At 37.7% G+C, this 20504-nt stretch overlaps 1 protein-coding gene across 38 annotated transcripts in view; it reads left to right on the top strand.

The window, feature by feature from the left end:
* ZBTB20 (zinc finger and BTB domain containing 20) overlaps positions 1 to 20504 on the top strand; it is an 812433-nt gene that overhangs the window by 717330 nt on the left and 74599 nt on the right. The gene's annotated exons all lie outside the window — the stretch shown is intronic.

Raw genomic sequence — 20504 nt, 5'->3', positions numbered from 1 at the left:
GGGACTGTGACAGTCAAGCCATTGAGAATATGTTTGGAGTGAGGAGGCAGTTTTCATATCCTAGGTACAATGTGATTAGGAGCTGGCCAAGAATATTAGTAAAAAAAAAAGATGTATTTGAGTTAATGTCATCATGAGAAAATTTCTAGATTTGATAAGTGGCTCTATATGAGAATCAATATATTAAAATGTGAATGCTTAGCAGAAGATTGGGCCATTGGATGTGTTGGACTGTGGTTATATAGAATTTGTATAGCAGAATGATTTAAAAGGAAAGAGGGAATGCTTTTTATTATAGGGATTTTAAGGAGCTAGCAGCCATCTAATTAGAGATATTCTGAAAAGAAAGTGTTATCTAAGTTAACTAGCTTAGTTATCCCTAACTAACAGAGGTAGGTTATGAGAAAAGATGGATAAGTGCATCAGCCCCTCAGATGCATGAGTATAATTAGAAAAAACTGTGGCCTTAAGATGATTCTTTGAGGGACAGCATATTGAGGAGTAACAAAAGGATATATTGAGGAAATAAATGAAAGGAGAACACTGACCCAAGATTATAAATTACAGAAGCCAAAGACAGAGAAAGAAATCTTTTTGAGCTTTTTAGGGTCAAAAAAGCAAAAAACAAAAAAGGGCTAGAAAGAACTGCAGGATTGTCTCAGCAAAGATCCAAATTTTGTGTACTGGGAAAAGGAGATCTAGAAGACAGATGTGGTCCAAGGAAGAAGAGCCAACGTGTAAAAGAAATAGGACTTCCAGTGCCCCTTCACCTCTGCTGTGCTGCCTCAGTGGGGGACTCGTCCAATCAACTCTTGCAAATGTCATAAGTTAAGCAAAGAACAGCTAAATTTGTAGAGGGCCATGCTGACACAAACTGGCTTGTGTAATTCCATTGCCAAGAGTAAGGAAGAAGGTGATATTAAAATCTCTGTCTCTGCTTCAGCTGTGGACAGAGTGGTCAACTGAAGAATTAAAAGGTTTTGCGAATTTCAGAGCAACACCCTATTGGCTGCTAAATATCAGAATCACATACATAAGAGGGCATTCAGATATACAGCTACGCAATTATGTGATGGTTTCCGACTTGGTCCTTAATATGCAGGGAAAATTCTAGGGGTGTCTGCCAAATTAAAATAATTAAAATTAGACTTAATCGCTTAAAAAAAAGACAGAAACTGAAGAATCCTTCACTCTGTCCTAAAATGAAAGGTTGGTTTGCTTTGCATCTTGACCAGCTTTATTCAGAATGACAGTAAAAGGAGTTGGTCAATGCCATGGTCCAGAAGATGTGCCATGCTTTGCTTACTAGATATTTTTTAATTGGCTTCTTTTCTTTAGGAAGACCTCCTAAATTTGACCTAAGTAAAGACCATAAACTTGAGCCCATGCTAACTACAACTGTAAGATCGTTCAGGGGATGGGGGCTCTGTGCAGTTGTGACATGTTGAACGGGGCTCCCCTGCATAATGTGATCCCTGTCTTTAGGAATAGCGCTTTGCTCCCATGTTAATACATTCTGGAAATTACTCAAGAGGCAGCTTTGGCATTAGAATAGCAACTTTCAAAGCAGTGAACGTCAGCACTTCTATTTCTCCTTCTTTTTGGCGTGCATTACATGAAGCTGGAAGGACTAATTGGCTAAATGAAGGGACTCAGTGTCGCAGAGTTGAAATCCTGGCATGTAAATGGAGAGGTGGGGAGAAACTTTGCATGCATATCTATATGGCCTCCCTTTGTGAATTATCATAATAGAAATGGTTCTGCCCCTTCTCTAGTTTCCCTGCGAGATGAGTTGGGGTGTGAAGTGCATGGCACAGAAATTCACCATGCTTTGTATCTATGATTACTTGTCTCTGCGTGCATCTTTTCCACTCCTAAATTGCATGTTTACCCAAAGTTGCTGAATAATACATTGTTTCAAAAGATGTGCCCCTGAATTAAGGTTGTTATATGACAATTATAATATGACCGTGTACAGCTAACTACTGTAAAGAAAAAAAACAGTAAGTGGCATTTTCAAAAGCAAACAGGGAAATCACTCATTTGTTTTATAGGTGTTAGATTTACTTCCTTGACCTCTGCCAAGCATTGATACAGACGAATCAATAATGGGATCAAACTGTTCACATGAGATTGGTTCCCTATGACAGTAGTCAACTTGGCCTGTTGGATGTCTCAGTCATTGTATCATACATATACTTTTTGTGAAAGACTATTTCAAGATAAGCTCTATAGTTTATTTTTAACTTTTATGAAATTCCAAAGCCTAGAACGCTTCTGCTTCACCTGTCCTGCCTTCTAGTAGCATGTTAACTAAATTGTCATAGACAAATGGGGATCAAATGTATTTCACAAAATTTACAGTGGGACATCAGAGTATTTCATGTGAGGATTTAACATCTCCTGAAGTATGTAAGAATTTTATAACTAAACTCAATGCCTCATACTTCTCAAGCCCCCTTTTAAAATGTTTAATCTGAGTCACATATAAGGAAGATTTATTAACACATCATCTTACTGATGAACCATTATCAAATTATCTCTTAATATTTTGGGCAAACAAGGAAGGAAGCTTCTTTGCCCTTTGCTCTGAACCTTTGCTAAGCTTTTCTCATTTCCATTAAGTATAGAACTTTGGATTCCAAGGTTAATATAAGACAGGATGAATATAAGTCATCCATTTCTTTGTTAACTTTTGTAAGCATTTATTTGTAAAGCACATTTTATGCTTAGTTAAGTCTATGAGAGCTGAGCCTGACACACCAGAGTGACGTTCTGTAGTATAAACACCTTACAGACTAGTAATTGTTGAACTCTTGATCAGTGAGAAAATCACTTGAGCTCACTAGACATCATTGTACAAAATTTTGTGGTTAAAGAGTGTTCCATGGAAGCTTGACTCTGAAAGAGATCCTTAGTGGCTCAACTGAAAGCTCAGTAAATTTTAGACTTGGTTAAACCAATTTTGAGAATGCCAGATTTAATTTAAAGGCTAAATATTAAAATGTTGCCCTTTGAATATGGGAGAAAAGGGCTTGCCTGGAGAAGAACATGGGTAGAGGTAGGCCCTCACAGCCAAATGATGGAAAATGCCCTTTCCCTGTTGCCTTCTACCCAGGAGGGGTGAGGTACACTTTGACTATTTTGCCAATCATTGGTCATGCTGCTGTAAAGGTAAAGGTGACTGACCCAAAATATATATAACACTTTTTTTTTTCAGTAGCTTATGATATTTCATTCATGTCATCAATCAGTAAATAAGAACGCACAGGTGTCATTCTCTTCAAATGAGAAACGGAAAAACTGAGGCTCTGTAAGATTCAGTACCTTGCTGAGTGTTACCTAAATAATCAGTGGTCACATCAAAACCAGAACTCAGTTTGATGTCTAGAAGCTACAGAATGTTATTTTCAGGACCAAGTGGAACAAGTTATGTTCAGTTTGATTTTAGTGCATTTCAGAATCTGGACAACATCTTACAAAATGTCTGATTGTATCCTATTTTTTCTGTAGATCTCTAGAAAGGGAATTACAATTGCGGGTGAAGGGTAAATTTATTTTCTGACGATGGTATGCCTTTGTTCTTACCATCTCATCAGCTGATTTGAGGGAAAATTCATATTCCATGTCAAATTAATGTAAGGTGGGTAATGTCCAGTTGCAATATAGTCTTAAAACATACTTTCTTGCTGTGTGTTCATAAAGTCCAAGTTCACAACCACAAGGTTAGTAGATCTTTGACACCAGAGAAGTGGCAGCAACAACTCCAAAGGGGCCTCTGTCCTTTGTTTTCTAAGAGCAGCTTCTAGGTGAGCTTTGAATCCCATTGTGAGAATGCCAGGAGTGTGGAACAAAATAGGAAAGCCACAGCCTGAGCAGACGATGTAGTGGTCTAAGTAAAATGTAGTTGGTCTTTCATTTCTCTTCATTGTTACCCTCTATCATGCCTGAGTTAGACAGAAGAACTGATTTAAATAGTGTAACAATTCCTCTAAACTTCATCTACTTGTATGTTCAACAGGGCTGGAGGGAGGCTACAAAAGAAAGTCATGGAACAGAGCAATACTTGTGCTTGGTTCATGCCTTGTAGCAGATTAGTCTTTGGGGCCATTCCATGGGAGACTGCACTTAGATACAACCAGAAACAAAGTGAGGTGGAAGGAGAGGGAGAGACGGGGTGATGTCAACCAGATGAGGGACATTGGAGGAGAGGGAATATTTTCCCTGAAAGGCTCACCACCCACAGAGAGTTAAAAAAAAAAAAAAATCTGTAGTCTTAAAATAACTTTAATGTCTTATTTTTTCCTTCACCAGGAAATTAACATTCAGAAAGTTATGTTTTTGAATGTGTCCTGATGTATGTCTAAATCAGGAGTACATTTTTATGGCTAGGTTATAAACCCTTAATAATAGTGAGGAGTTAAAATGGAATGCCTTCAAATGATAACCTATACCTACTGCAGGCTTGAAACTCGATTAGCCCAGCTATTAAAACCAGGAGGACAAACTGTTTCTTCCCTGGATTCAAAAGCTGTTAGGCTACGGCATGACCCAGTACAAAAGTTTTCTGAATCTCTCTCCACTTTACAAAACGTCGGCTCATTGCTGCCGTCTGCAGTGAAGTTGTTTACAGCTCTGTGCTAAGTGGAAAGTTCAAATCAATTATTGTCCATTAGAGTTTAGGTATAACTGATGAAATATCCCCAGAGGAGTATTGTAAATGTATCAAGACGTCCTTCCCCATTATAGAAATGGGGACGCATAGTGAATTACTTACCTTCTCTCTTACCCTTAATGCCTCTGAAAGGCTGCTGGGCAGACAGAGCTCATCTTGTCTTGCTGGGCTTTAAAGTGAGAACTTTACCATTTGGTGAACATGCGTAGTGAGCTGGCAAAAAGTAAATTTCAACTCTCTAGACTCTCTTGTGGACATAAAGGCCTAAGAAACAAAAGATAGGAAAAACCCTAAGAATTGATTAAAGCCAAAACCCAGAAGTTCCCTGGTAATCAAGTTCTTTTGGAAATAAAAACTTCTTATTAACAATCAAATGAGAAAAGCTTTGACGCCAAGTCTTTAGCAAATGATAATATGGTTTAACGCCAAATAATTTGTGCTTTCTTGCCTCAAACTGGTTCTCTACGGTTGTCTATATTTGGCTTTAGCAGGACAGAAAAAGAGACCCACTCACTGCTCAAGTGAAAGACAGATAGCTCTAATTTTCCAGAATCTGTTATTCAGTCATGGACTCTAATAGTGACTATTACCCCATAAAGGCCAGAACTGAGAGGAAGAAGGGGGTCTGATTTGCAATCTTCTGTAACACGAGATGGAATAGAAGGTATTTTACCTCCTTTTAGAGTTGTCTTTACTCATTCTCTTTCCCTAGTTGTGCCCCAGAGCAATTCCTGTGCCCTAGAGACCCTAGGGCTGAAATGCTAGGGACTTGTTTTGACATGGGAAGACTAGACTGGATAGTATTCTTCAGAGTGCAATGATTTTTCAAAAACCCGAGAAATGACAGACAAAGATCAAGGAGACATCATTCTCCTGTATCAACCTTTCTTTCCTATATGTGCATAGGTGAGCAAGACACCTTTTTATTCATTCCGCTCCAATGGGTGCCCTACAGGGAAGCAGTGGAACATAATTCTAACCCAGACTGCCAGTCATAATGGGGATAAGAAGCATCTTTAAAATGCAACACTGATTTCTTTGTGTTTCTTTAACACCAAGGATAACTCCAAGGATGTTTCTTTCTGCTGACAGCTCTGTCCGTGGTGCTAAGTAGGAAATTGTCTATATTTCCTCCTTGTGGCCCATATGGCTTACCCCCAGCTCTCCTGGGCTTCTCAGTATCTATCTATAGAGATACTAATAGCTATGCAGTAAATCTAGTTGAGATGAAAACAATGCTCCCAGGATATTTACCAAGTCAGATTTTCTTCTAGATCACTCAGGTAATGAGAATTTTCATGTTGCTTTGTACCTCTATTTAGGTAAGTCTATTGCTTTTTTTAAGTTTACAAGGAGAAGTCCATTGGGACCTACCTTTGATTACTAAACCAATACTTTTTTACCAAATTATGTACTGTAAAAACTGTCACTAACTCAAAGAGAACAATCTGGGCCATTCGCACCCAGCTCCCCCTCCCCTCAACTGTACATCTACTCACAAATCACCAGCTTCTAACAATTTATGATATTTAAAGATTTATCTAATTTATTTCCCACATTCACAGTAAGGGCCATTGGTCTGGTGCATTCAGCATGCACACGGTATGTTTCTCTTCTTTTGGATTTCATTTATTCTATTTGGTATATCAGTTGTTTTGGCAATGTAGATTGTGTAATTGTTTCCTCTTGGTGTTTTAGAAGAATTATTTTATATGCTAAGTGTGAGATTAAAACTTAGTGATTAAAGTCTAAATTCTGTAAAATAATTAAAATTCTACAAAGAGAATGGCCCTCAGACTTGTCCTGTGTCTTAATGACAAAATGCCAAAGAACTGTACAGGTCCCTATCTTTCTTCATTGGGAGTAGAGCATCGGAGTTTCACCCTTGAAAAGCAGCCTCAATGTGATAGCCTTAAATATATACCCACAGTACCAAATGTGTGTTTAGAGTTATTTTCCTGCCCCATTACTATGTGTTTAGTCAGTCCTTTCTCAAATCAGCTTCCCTGTTCTGAAACCCAATTTTGCTTGCCCTTTGCTGACTACCAGCCAGCACACCCAAAGACTGCTAATATGCTTGCTCAGATTTAAGGAGCAGTCCTGGTTTTCAAGTTTCTTGTAGCCATTATTTGTGTTCCAAATTATTGCACTGTGTCTGTATTAATTTTCTGTTTCTGAAAGTAAACTCCATGCATTTCAAGGCAGCACGGTTTCTTTTTTATATTTTCCAGGGAACTGGTGTTTTTAATGTCATGTGAGGACAACATTACACAATGGATCTTTGGCAGGGATACACAGAAATGAATACCGTGTGCGAACAAACATTAAATGGCAGTCTTAATTACAGAGTTTGATTCTGTTGTTTTTAATGCCCTTCAATTTTATAATTTGATGGAAAATGCATCAACACAGCTATTTTCTTTCTACCCTAAATGATTAAAGATTGATATACCCCCAAACCATAGTAGCTTGTTAGATCTGGTTAATCAGGTAGGTCTTACATTTCATCCACTAGAGGGCAGTAGGGATACACATCCACACCAACCAATATGTGCAACATATGGTCGATGTGGAAACATAGTAGCCATAGCTTTCCTGTGTATGAAAAATTCCCATTACAGTGTTGCTTCACTTATAATTATATTGAAAGTAAACACTAATTCACAGACGGACTACGCATATTTTATTTCAACATATCCCACTAGTGTTTTGTCTATACTACTTTAAAATGCCCTGAGTAACAAAACTTCTACTATTTCCCTTGGGAAGCTATATCAAAACCCAACTGTTCTCACTGCTTGATTTTTTTTTTAATATACTCAAGATCTATTAGTCTTTCTTCTAGTTCATTTAGAGCTCTATTGCAAACTATTCCATTTTTCCTTATAATAAGGCTAGTTCCATTCTGGAAAGCAAATGTTTATTGAGAGTCTATTGTGTATCACTAAGTGAATGTATGGCCACAACTGACAAGGGTTGCAATACAGTATTTGAATAAATTTGCATGACTCAGAAAGCTAAAGGAGAAACTCTCCTAGGTCAAATGTCAGAAGAAAAGTTGGTCTCAGTTTTAAAATGAGTAATAACCATAAAGCTGTCACACTTTGGGATATGTTTAGTTGTACTTCGATTTCTGTATTGAAATTCAAAGGGTATCAGGAATGCCTGGTAACATCAGATAACACCTAAGGAATTGTGAGGTATGCAGCTGACACATCAGTGGGTTCGTGCCAAGCAAATGACCTGGAAGTTTACTAATCAAGGTTGATCCTTCTTCCTTTCACAGCTGATGGTCAGATTAGCCTACGAGTTTCAGAAACTATACTGAGAATCATTATACACACTTATGAAGGATAGAAAATGGGTTTGTGAGTTTCCCCAAGGTAGGCGTACCTTGATTATGTTGCATGTCTATTTTCTGTCATCGACTTTTTGGGTCCAATCTTGGTCACTACACCATGGGAAAGCGATCCAAGTTCATGTGCAATACTGTGGTTTGCATCATTAGTTTCTTGGCATATACTTTGATTATTAAGTATCTGAGGGGGAGGGTAGAAGAAATCCAAGCCAAGAAAGTTCCTTTAAGGCTAGAATTCACAATTACACAGTTGTTTAAAAGTCCTTTTTTCCTTTACATTAAAGACAGAGCAAGATTTTTTGCTCTATTGAGTATATTCATCTGGAAGGATTTCCATAAGGCTGTCCCGATCACTAAGAGCAATTCCCAGATAGATGTGTATGCAAACAAGAGCCGTTCAGAATCCAAGAGCAAAATTTGAACACTGCAGAAATTCCAGAAATGATACTGCCTTTTATATTAACATCCTTTGAACCTCTGTAGGAAGTAACCTATTCTTCGGAGTTTTTGAAATAAAGTACTTTCTTTTGCCAATTAAGAAAGCAAGAATGTGGTTTCGTAGGCTGTGGTTTCATTTTCTTGAGGAAAATAGTAGGGAGAGTTACAGAATCTTCATGAGAGTCTACACAATACCATATCCCAGGCTTTCTATCACAAACAAAGCTTAGATTTGAAATTTATGTCACCTGTAGTAAAGTCCACACGAGTATTTTATGTGGAGGTAATTAAGAGCAAATGCGCAACAGCCATTTTTGTGTTTTTGTTTGTTTCAAAATACCAGAGGTGATTAGGCCATATTATGAACTAATTACTTACTTAATTTATTTAAGTTGAAACGAGTTTTTGAGTTATACAAGGGCCAGAAACAAGAACTCATTAATCCATTCTGCACATCACTGAAAGGAACAAAACAAAGAAGCTAATGCCTTTATTTTATTATGTTACAACACACTAATATTTTGAACACTGATGAGGATCCAAGTGGTCAAAACATCTGTATTTGGTAAGAAAATAAAACAAACTCTTTTTCCACAACTATTTGGTCCTTTCAGTGGTGTGCTGAAATTCAGAATGAATTACCAAAGGTATTAAAACGGTGTGTCCTTTTTAGTACATTTTCCTATGGAGTTTGAAAGATTCTTCAAACATATTTGAAAATAGTAAATAAATAACCTACAAAACTCAATATTTTCTTAAATTTGGAAGTAAACCACAGTCATTCCTGGGCTTGGGACTCTATATACCAAGTTTCAAACCAGAGCATATTTTGGTATTTTGATGATTGAGCTATAACCCCCTGAAAAGAGGGACTGATTATGTGCAGTAAGGACAGCTGCCCATAGAGCTGCAACTGAGCTACTAGAATAAAGCTAGTATTTACCTGTCGCTGCTGACCAGGAGATGTGAGACTCGGTAGATCTGTTCTGTAGGCCCTAAGAAAAGCTCTGTAAGTGCTCTGTGATTGAGTTTCGCCGTCCGCACCTATACTTTATCAGCTTCTAGAAGGGGAGAAGGTGGGGAGCACAATACACTCACGGAGGCAAAACCAAACCAGAACAAAACCCTGTTTGTTGCAAGCAAATTGAAAATGTCAGAATATTTATGATCCAAGGTTACTTGTTCTAATGTTTGATTCTTTATCTTCCAGGTTCTAATCCCTCTATATAGTCAGGGTTTTTTTGTTTTGTTTTGTTTTGTTTAAGTATGCTAGGGAATTCAAATTATCATGTTTGACCACACTGATCAGGTGGTTGATATTACTAAGTATCTCAATTTATATTTTTACATGTTCTTTTTATGACATGATTCCCATTACCTAAAGCAAAATTCTGGCATATGATTGCCACCTAAATCACGGTAAGGCCGGGTGAGATGGCTCATGCCTGTAATCTCAGCACTTTGGGAGGCCGAGACAGGCAGATCACGAGGTTAGGAGTTCAAGACCAGCCTGACCAATATGGAGAAAACCCGTCTCTACTAAAAATACAAAACATAGCCAAGCATGGTGGTGGGCGCCTGTAATCCCAGCTACTCAGGAGGCTGAGGCAGGAGAATCACTTGAAGTCAGGAGGCGGAGGTTGCAGTGAGCCAAGATCATGCCACTGCACTCCAGTGTGGGCAACAGAGCAAGACTCTGTCTCAAATAAATAAATAAGTAACTGGGTATCCTACATATGGGCAAATTCTATGTCCAACTATAATATTTACAAAGTGGTAGTGATTCAATCTGTAATACTGGCTAAGTCATTTACCATCCCTGTAGGAGATGGGGTGACTGCAATGGAAGCAGACTTGTGGTTTTCCAGGTGAAAATGGAGAGGGAAAAATATCTGTAATTTTCATATCCCAAATGAATGTTGTGAGGATTTGATGAGCTATTTATGCAATCTTAAAATCAGGGAATTCTCTCAGGATTGGCTATCTCTTTTGGGAAAAGGCTACTGGCAAGGACACTCTCAAGTGATTCAAGGAGTCTAAATAGTAATATTGTTCTTGTAGTACAACTACTATACAGTGATACCACTGTCTCAATGTCAGTGAGACCCATGTTTTAAATTATTTCGCCCAGGAATACAGATGCATCAATCCTGAGTATCAATTGTATTGATACCAATACAATTGGTATCAATCCCTGTGCTCTCTCTTGGCCCTTCTCCACTTAAACCTAAGTTAGAATCTTTCACTATGAAATAGAGTTTTACTCTATTCCAAGACATTTAGTCATTGAACAAATATTTATTGGGCAAGTACTATGTGCAAAGCATTATATCAGGTCATCTGCTTTATATGAGAATTGAATCTATAATGTTAACCCTATTAAACCTATGTTTTAACTGAGTAAACCGGCCAAACAAGACTTACAAAATAAGAACTTTAGATTTGAAAGAAGTCCTTCACTTTACAGGCAAAGGCATTTAGGCCTAGACAGTGTAGTGATTTTGCACTACTCAACATACCAAATTTGTATCAAGAGCCAGAACCAGAGCTCAAAGCTGCTGACCTTCACTCGAAGATGTGCTCCATCCCTATAAGCCCCTTCATCAAGCAGTTTTTCTCTGAACCTAGACAGTCATTTCTGACATTTTTCTCTTATTCTCTTTCTTCTTTGGCACTGATAGCTCCTTTAGTTCAGTTAAACAATGACATAGCTTTGCCAGGTGCAGCAATGCCACATCCCCATGCCTTGTTTGCAGTGAGATTGTCACATTGGTGTGACAGTTCTGCTTAGAGAATTATTTTGACCTTGTCTTAATGATATCAAACCACACTGATTTTTCATTAGCCAGTGAGGGTTACTATTTGGTCACTATTTGGGTGGTCCCTAGCCAAGGGAACATTTATGAAAGCTATGAGTTGCCAGTGTTACAGAAACCTATTACATCTGTGGCTAAAATCCTACGGGGGGTGGGGGCGGGGGGACGAAAAGAAAGGGCAGCAAAAATGTACAAAAGGAAAGGGAAGAGAACTCCGGAGAAAGGATTATAGATGAATTTACTTTTACCTAGACTTTTAATAAAATTCATAAATAGCTCCTATCCACATGTAAACATATGTAATAATTTCATATATAATTTCATATAAGATATATAGTATTTTATATATTTTATATACAATTGCATAGCATGTTCTAATTTTTACATTTCATAATTACATTTTGTATATATTTTATATAATTTTATATAAACTATATAGTATTTTATGTATTCATTGTTTCATATAAAAATAACTGTTCCCATTTTATAAGGACAGAAATTAAGATACAGGTATTTTGTATTATCTTTCAAGGCTACAAATAATTTTGAAAGTTTTGTTACTTTTGTTATGAGGGACACAGAGCTCCTAAGATATGTTATCACAGCCTTCAGGCTAGCAACACTCTTGCATTACATAATCTCCTTTTACTAAACTTAAATTTTCTTCAAACTGTGAAGAAACAAAGCTCATGCAGATTAAATCAGAGTCTGGGAAAGTAAACTCTGGATTCTTCTCTAATGTTTCCTCTCCTCATTTTGCTTCTCTCCCAACTCAGCTATTTCTTATGTTTCTCATCTTCCATTTTGATATCCCATTCAACATTAGAATTACTAAAGCAAGGAGATTGTTGGAGTCCATCATATTCATTCACTTCTTAGGTGTCACTTCTATTGTCGTACATGAGTTTAGATTAGGAAACCTAAGAATGAGTCTTTAGATTAGTTGATAGAGAAGAAAGAGTTTCTGTTAATATACATTGTAGTCTGAGGTACTCTATAAATAATCCATAGCAGCATATGTAAAAGCCATATGCCTTTTACCTTCTCGTGATCTGTTTACTTTTTTTGTTCCTTCTTAATGAGAGCTGGAGACATCTTTAATGTAAAGTCATAGATGTGCACATGGTTTGATGACAAGAAGCTACAGTACACATAGTTTAGATACCAAGGGAAATGAAGAGCAAGACCTCACATCTCTTTAACAGGTTAAATTGGTCATCTTAAGCTGTTAATACATCAGGCTACTGGGCAGAAAACAGCAGCAGTGTGGTAGCAGAGCTTTGGAAGTAGATAATCCTAAATTCAAATCCCAAATCTGCCATTTACCAGCTGTGTGACCTTTGTTAATTTACTTTTCCTCTCTGAACTTCTCTGATCCTTGCTTCTCTCATCGATAACATGGAGATGATAACAGTTGCTGCAGAGAAGGAGTGGCATAATACAACTTAGGATGTGACATGTGTGACTGGGGGTTCAAGCATTTGTGCACCTTCTGGCCCCAGCAGGCTTACTATCAGTGCTATAGTTAGTCCCTACTTTCTTACAAGCATATGATTATAAGAAAGGTCCTTCTGGTTCGGGCTCATGGTCCTTTCAGCTCAGCATTCATTTTCTGATCACAAGGCCAGGAAACTGTTACATAAGACACAATTGTCCTTGTTGCTAACTTCAAGAATTAGAGTTATTTTCCTCCAGATAGCCTAGTTTCTCTGAATAACCCACTATGGACTTATTATCCATGAATTTAGCTAAACCTTTATGATACTATTTATGTCATCAACCTTTAATGAATTTTATAAGTTTATTGCCTACTGTGTAAAGTAGTTCTTTACTTTGTCATGAATTGTTTCTTTTGAAAAGTAATAAGATGGCTTCCGTTCATATATACTAGAATTTGATAAAGAAATCCATGGTCACTTACCCAGGCCTTTTGTTTCTTTATAGATATTTACAATCTTCTTGCCTGAATTTTACCATTATAAATAGAAATCTTCATCTTATATCATGATTATTTTAATCAATACTGAACTTTCTTATTGTATTTTGGTTCAGACATCTCTCTTGATATAAATACATATGTTTATGTATGTATGTGTTTGTGTGTGATTAAAATTGGATTATATGACAAAAAAAATACTGAACTTTCTCCTGTCCTTATTTATTTATTTATTTATTGAAGTACTTCATCCAGAAAGTGTTCTACACATGGGTTGCCATTATCTTTTACTAGAGCTGATCGTAATTTAACTCTCCCCTCCTTCTGTCAAAGTTACACTCTAAGTATGCTCTGGGCTCAAAACAGAATGATCTTAATGTGACTGCAATTGTATTTAAGCCAAAGTTCAGGTTAGAGACAGCTGGCAAATGTTCAACAAACTGGACCAAAGAGGAAGAATCATAACAAAAAAAGATGTGATTCTGTTTTGTAGCAAAGTGAGAAACCTGTCTGAAGGAAAAACTAGAGACTGAATGTTTTTGCTCATTTTGGAGATCGTAAAGAAGTACAAGGCAATGTTTTCCAAGACAATTTGTTCCACTAAAGTGACCAGAACTAAGTCTAAGTTGGGCTGGCCACCCTAGGTGGCAGTCAGAGGTTGGGGCTACTATTTTGACAATGGCAGCAGAAATCTGTGACCAAAAAAAGCCTAAAACTGCTTGCCTCTATGTTAGCATCGCTAGCATGAAGTGAGATTTGAACTTTAAATGACTCATTATGAGTGGGTGGCAACTCACTGTGGAGGCAGTCTGTGAACCCAAGGTCAGCATCCCGGTGAGAAATCCCTTCAGGTATGAGTGAGCTATACAACCAGTCACACTGAGACGGGAGATCCCTGTCCTCTTCAGCTTTGTCAGAGCATTCCCGGCTTCGTTTCCAGTCCTGTTTCTGAGGATATTTGGCACACTGCTTGGCCTGCACTTGGCACCACTGTCTTCAGAAAATAAATGTCTTACATTTGTACAGTGCTTTATGGAACACTTTCTCATAGATCATCTCAACTGATCCTCACATCTCTATGGTAACTGTTCATGTTCCCATTTTGTGGATGAGGAAAGGGATTGAATTACTTGTGCAAATGGTGTTAGTAAGTTGTGGAGCAGGGACTGGTCTTGTGATACGAAGTCTGTGTCCTTTTCATGTCACCACCACCATAAAGATAGCCAGGTCATTTTGGACATCTTCCTAAAAATATACCTTCTTTCATTTTTCCCTGAATGTAGTGCATTATAGTTATTTGTACTGTTGTTGCTCTGACCTCCTGTGGATGACAGCAAGCCTCATGAGATCATCCTGCAGACTTCGTCTTTTAATACCGCGAATACTAATAACACAATGTTCTACAGCTTCCATATCGTGGGTAGTGTTCAGTAAGCCTAGCACCAACCTTATGTCTGGACTGTCAGTCTGAGAAGAGGTCAATTTATCCCAAACTTTTCTTGTTTTTATAAATTTTCTTTCCATATTAAAATTGTCCTTACACTCCTTAATTCAAACGTGCCTCAATATTATTTTAACAAACTCAGTAGCGTCTGTACATTACATCTTTCTGTACTCTTCCCTCCCTCCTGAGGGAAGAATCCCTGAATGATCCTAGTAAGTTCTGAAAAGCCTTAGCAGGGTAGATAATGGGTAAAGATCATTGTATTTCAGCTCCCTGATCCATTACACCCCTGCCTTTCACCAGCATGCAGAGCGTTGTGTTTTTTTCTAACAGAATAAATTAAATATGAAAGAGAAGGACTAATGTAATTCAAATAAACATGTTAATGACCCTATTTTTCCATTTGGTAACTAGACCGGATGTGGTGGAATGCCAGTTTTTTACTGAGCCTGTAATTTAAAACTTTCAACAAGGACACTTTTTTTCCCTTTTATTTCCATCCTCCATTCCCACCCGCTTTCATTCTTACAGACACTCCTTACTGTCCAATTAGTTTTGGAACATGAAAACTGTCCTCACGGCTGCCTGGAGCCACGGGGGACCTGGGATGGTTTCTCTCTACGGCATGGCTTGTAAGACTCCAGTTATACTGGTGATGACCCTGCCAGAGCTCTGTGCCATTGAAGGGTGTAGGGAAGGAGGTGACTGGTGCATCCTGTACCTCCTCTGCACCCCCATTTTGTGTATTTTTTATGTTTTGCATGTACATGTTTGCTGTTCTAGGCAGCACTTCAGCATTCAGATTTGGGAATAGAAGAGCTAGTTTGCTTTTAACCCTGTAAGTAGCCATCCATCCCGGCTACATTTTATATGAGTCAAAGCCGTGGTATAAGAGCTTGTTCTCATCCAAACTAAAACCCTCACTAACTCGATGTGTCTCCGGATGACTGCCTAGTTTATTTCTTCTCTTTTCTCCACTAAGTCTGTTGTCTCCCTCTGCACCCAGGGAGTAGCCATTTTCCACAGCAGCCCCCACCCCTCCTCCAGAAAACGGCCTGCTCAAAATGGAGCCCTTCTCCTCCAGACCTCAAATCTGCCACCTGTCTGCTCCATTCATCATTAGTTAGCTATACAGCGTGATTTTCCCCCAAACTGTATGTATTTAATCCCTGATTTCTCCCTCACCCCACAATGTGACGTCCTTTCAGCATTTTACCTGCTGGAACCAGCGCTCTCTTGTTTCTTTTACTGTGGTCACTTGCTGGAGTTTTAAGGAAAACTTTTTGATGTGGACACATTTCAGTTTTTTTCGAATTTGCACTGGAGAGAGGAATGAAGGAGAGAGGGGGCTCTGGCCCTGTTACTTCCTGTTTGTTTTTGTTCTGGAGAATGCAGACCATCTGTGTCTCTCAGAAGCTATTCTTCTACAGTCACCGTGCTGAGGCTGATATTTAATTTCTTAGTTTTTCCCTCATTTCTCTCTAATTTCCGATTCCTCCTCCAAAAGCTACTAAGCCCCTCATTAAATCTTTCTTCCTGAATTTTCTTATCTTAATAGTACCTCTGGATGCAGTTCTGTCCCCATTAAGGCCAGGATTTCAAATTAAGTAAATGATAATTGGAGAGAGGAAATGGGAGAAAAGGGAACAAGGAATCAGTAAGCAAACAGAAAAAAAAAAAGTGGGTTCACTTTTTAAACATGGAGTTCACTGATTCTCAGTCCCAGCTCCCATATGTCCTGGCATCATTGTTCAGCTGAAGTCTCACCTGTTAGGTGGACCTTGTCTTTTTCAGGGGAAACATCTGTGGGATGTTGGAGCTCTCTGAAAGTCCCTCCCTAATTTATTTCTCCTGCCACGCAGACTTTGATAAAGGTTGTACTTTATCATAATAATCAAGATGGTTATCTTCCAGAACTAGTAGAGATATTCTCCCTCTTCTGAGAGCTGCCCAGTGAATCCCCATGTATAGTCACCCTATATAAAAGTCCTATATTTTCTTTTACATGCAATTTCATTAAACCAAGTTTCTAAACAACTACATCCAATTTCAATAGATAACTCTCTATAACTTATGAAATTTTAAGTTTTTCATAAGCAGCATCTTTCTGAGACACATCTTCATTTCAGATGTCATTGCAATTTAGGACACAATAGTTCCCTCATTTTAAAAAAATGTAGCTTTGATTTTTTTTTTTAATTCTTAAGGTCAGGATTAAAAAGCTAAATGAATTCCAGGCTTCAAACTCCCTGAATTATATTTCAGCTGGTTCAAGCCTAAAATGTGCTATGTTGACAGTCCACAGGGGAAGTGCCGAGTAGTTGTGGCCTTCATAGAGTGCTTTTTGGAGCTCTCTCCTCTGGTCCCCCACCCGCTTCCTTCAGCTGCTTCTGTTTGTTCCTGCTGTAGTGCCTTCAGCCATGAACATACCGTTTAATCAGTGGTGTATTAAAATGGACCTGGTACAGTCAGCAATAGCTAGGCCAAAATCGATTGGCTATTTTTAAAAGGAAAAAAAGAAGATAGAAAATTGCTCTTTTAATCTAGGTAAATCAAATCATGCCTGCTTGCTTTCCACCTGTAGCTAAGTGTAGGCAAGAGCATTCTGATTGATGACAGTGTTTCTTTGTGCTTCTTTATTCATGCTTAACCACTTGGGGTAACAGCACAAGGGTAGCTTCAGAACTGAGTTTTCACATTCACTTGAGAAAGCTTGTGCTCTTTTTCTCTCAGGGAAAAAAAAAAAAAATCTTCCCTTTGCCCACTCTTAGAAGATTTGAATAAAAGCCAAGTACGTTCAACCTTTTCTGCCTTTTTGGTTTTTTCCTGCCATGAAATCATATCTGACTGTGACATCACAGTGTGTTGCTTTGGGCAGCCTTGTGATGTATGAAGGCGAGGACCTTAATTGGGTTAACAGAACACACCAGGAGCCAACGGCAGATGAGCGCCGCTCTCCCACTAGGCAGTTCTCTGCTCCTGGCAGTGTGAAAGAATCAGAGACCAGCTTGAGAGGAGCACCTTCTCCCACGGATTTTTAACTCTGAGGCTTTTTCTTCTTTTAGTGTATTACTATCCAATGAAATTAATTTTTAAAACAAAAAGTATATAAATGTGCTTTGTTTTTAAACTGCAAAAAAAATGGGAGTGGGGGTGGAATGTGCTGGCAGGTTTGTTCTATGGCATTGATTTGTGACCAACAAAGGAAATGTCTACTTGTGAGACACAAATCAATGCAACCAGACTGCGAAAGTGCAAACAGAGATGTGAGAAAATTATTCAATCGTTAGTCTTCTATGGAATTTAAAAACATTGAGTCTTTAGATTGTTCCAATAAAAAAAAAAAAAAAGTGAATCACTAGAAGAAAGGAAGGGAGGGTATGAGGACTGGTTCTAATTTCATCAAAGGTTTTTCTCTTGTGATTGTGGAAAGGTCCAGCAAGGCTATAAGATTCCTAAAAGATTAGCAATGTTGTGAATGATTTTCAGAACTCATTAACCATGTCCTCAGATGCTGCTGATAGCAAAGTGGTGGGAAACCGGTAGAAGACAAGTTTATGCCTGAAGTTCTGCTTTAGTCTGCAGTAAACTTGGCTGCTGTAAAACTGAAGTTTCTTGCAAACTCCCTGTATCCAGAAATAATCCATAACAACTGAACTCGGCACCGACGTAGTATTTCTTATCATATAAGCACGTTACAAAAATTAACAAATAGATTACACAGGTAAAAATATAACTGTAGAAAGCTAAAGATTTTTTTTTAAAACTTCATCAGTTCAAATAAACTGGGAGACAGACAAGTAGAATAAGCTGAAAACATGATCATGGAATATTTCTATGTAGTTTGAACCGAGATTTCTAAGTTTTAACAAGTAGAGTTTCTTCAGCAGTAACTTCAAAATAAATAAGAATTATCGGTAACTTATCAGATGTGTGTATGTTAAAGTAGTTAAAGATGTTTTCCCCCCTCATATAGGTTACATTTGATTTCCCCCAACCTTCCTCCCAACAGTCTTAATACTATTAGTTTGCTTAAAAATCCTATTTTCAGAGATAATAAAAAGGTAACTTTTAATACTATCCCTATCCTATCACAGATTGTGAATTATTCTGACTTCTCCTTTCGGAGAAAGGAAAAAAAGATGATCAGATGTTACTTCTCTGAACACTGAAAATTAATAGACATAGCTTCACAGTTTTCAATGTTTTCCCAGTGTCTAGTCAGGCCGGAGTTCCCATTAGCAGACCAGGGAAATTTTCTAACGTGACTGAATATTTTTGCTTTCATCACTGTGATGAAGTCAGTTACCAAGACTCTCTCACCTTATCCTAAAAATGTGCTATTTCTTTACTTCTCAATTGTCATCATGTTGGTTACATTGCCTGAGGAAATCAAGGGAGTGAAATATAATGGATCCAGAGACCTATCAAGTAAAGTAATCAAGAAGGGGTTTCTGGACAACCCCATTTAAAATAAGAACGCTTTCAATAAAACTGCATAAATGTCTCACTCTGTGTTATGCAATAATAACTGCAAGTCCAATTTCCGGTAGTTCATATTTCTGAATTACAACCCTGAACAAAGAAGTAAATGAAGACCTTCAAGTATCCAAATGAGTTTTCCCCAAGTCTCATACCAAACCCTGTGTTCAAGCAGTATTGTCTCTATGGCTCTTATTTATTTGATTTTCCAATCCAAAGCAGATTAGAAAATATATTTGGCATGGAAGATTTAGAGGAGATGGGTCTGAAAAACTGGGACGGTGACGCTAGTCCGCTATGGCAGTGGATAGTAGGCTGTAGCTCAGTCTGCGGCCGTTAGGCTGAGCCAAGGGACAAGGCCAATTCTCACCACAAGAAAAGCATATTACTGAAAAACAGGAACAATGAATATTCACAAGGATGACCCTGTATCATGGAAAAAAAATTAAACTATATCAACATACTGTGTTTAAGAAAACAAGGACATGTAAAAGTTTTCTTTGAAAAACATGTTTGGAATGTATTTTATTGCTTAAAGAGGCAAGTTTATGTCATTAAAAAACATTCAAAAATATATGGAACATTTTAGTCCTTAATATAGCTTGCTTTTTTTTTTTAATCCTTTTTCAATTTGAAAAAATGTAGGGATCGTCTTGTAGTAGTGACTCTAAAAACCTGTCTTGCCAAAACTACTCAGTATGAACACCTTAGAAGGAAGGATGTTTATTCTTGAATATTTTAAGTTCAGGTCTCTTAAAGATATTCTTTTTCATTGATCTTCGTTATATAATGTATGTTGTCATCTGGAGTAAGGCACAGTTACTCATATTTAGCTGGTTTACTTTGTAATGCATCATTATGAGTGACCAAAAACATGGTACAGGAAGTTGTTTGTGTGTTTTTTCATTGCTTATGCAACTTCCAAGCAGAAAATGTTCTTGAGACCAGATGGTAAAGAACAGTCAATTGCAAGCTCTATTCTCCAGATGTATTGATGTTTCATGTCTTCCTAAAGCCAGTTCAAATACACTTGTAAATTCAAGCCTTAATTTTAGTAACTCTTTCGCTTCTGCTAGATCTTGTTTCAAATGATAAAGAAATAGGCTCTAATATTTAATAACAGGATCTCTGAAGCCCGCTGTACTATAGAGTGGCAATGCCATGGTCATATAATTCAGTCTGATAAAAGTTTATTTCATGTGCTTTTGGATGTATTTGGTCACTGTGCTACAATGACAGCTATATGTTTACAGTACCAAACGTCTTTTCAACTTTATCCTTTCCAAGAGTGCACTTTGTTAAGACAATTTTAAAAAATAACATTTACCCAGTGTTTCTACTTGGCATGTAAGTTT

The sequence above is a fragment of the Cebus imitator genome, unplaced genomic scaffold, assembly GCF_001604975.1.
Source record: "Cebus imitator isolate Cc_AM_T3 unplaced genomic scaffold, Cebus_imitator-1.0 Scaffold157, whole genome shotgun sequence".
Taxonomy (NCBI): domain Eukaryota; kingdom Metazoa; phylum Chordata; class Mammalia; order Primates; family Cebidae; genus Cebus; species Cebus imitator.
Note: the sequence above shows the minus strand (reverse complement) of the source record. Positions and strands in the feature narration are given on the sequence as shown.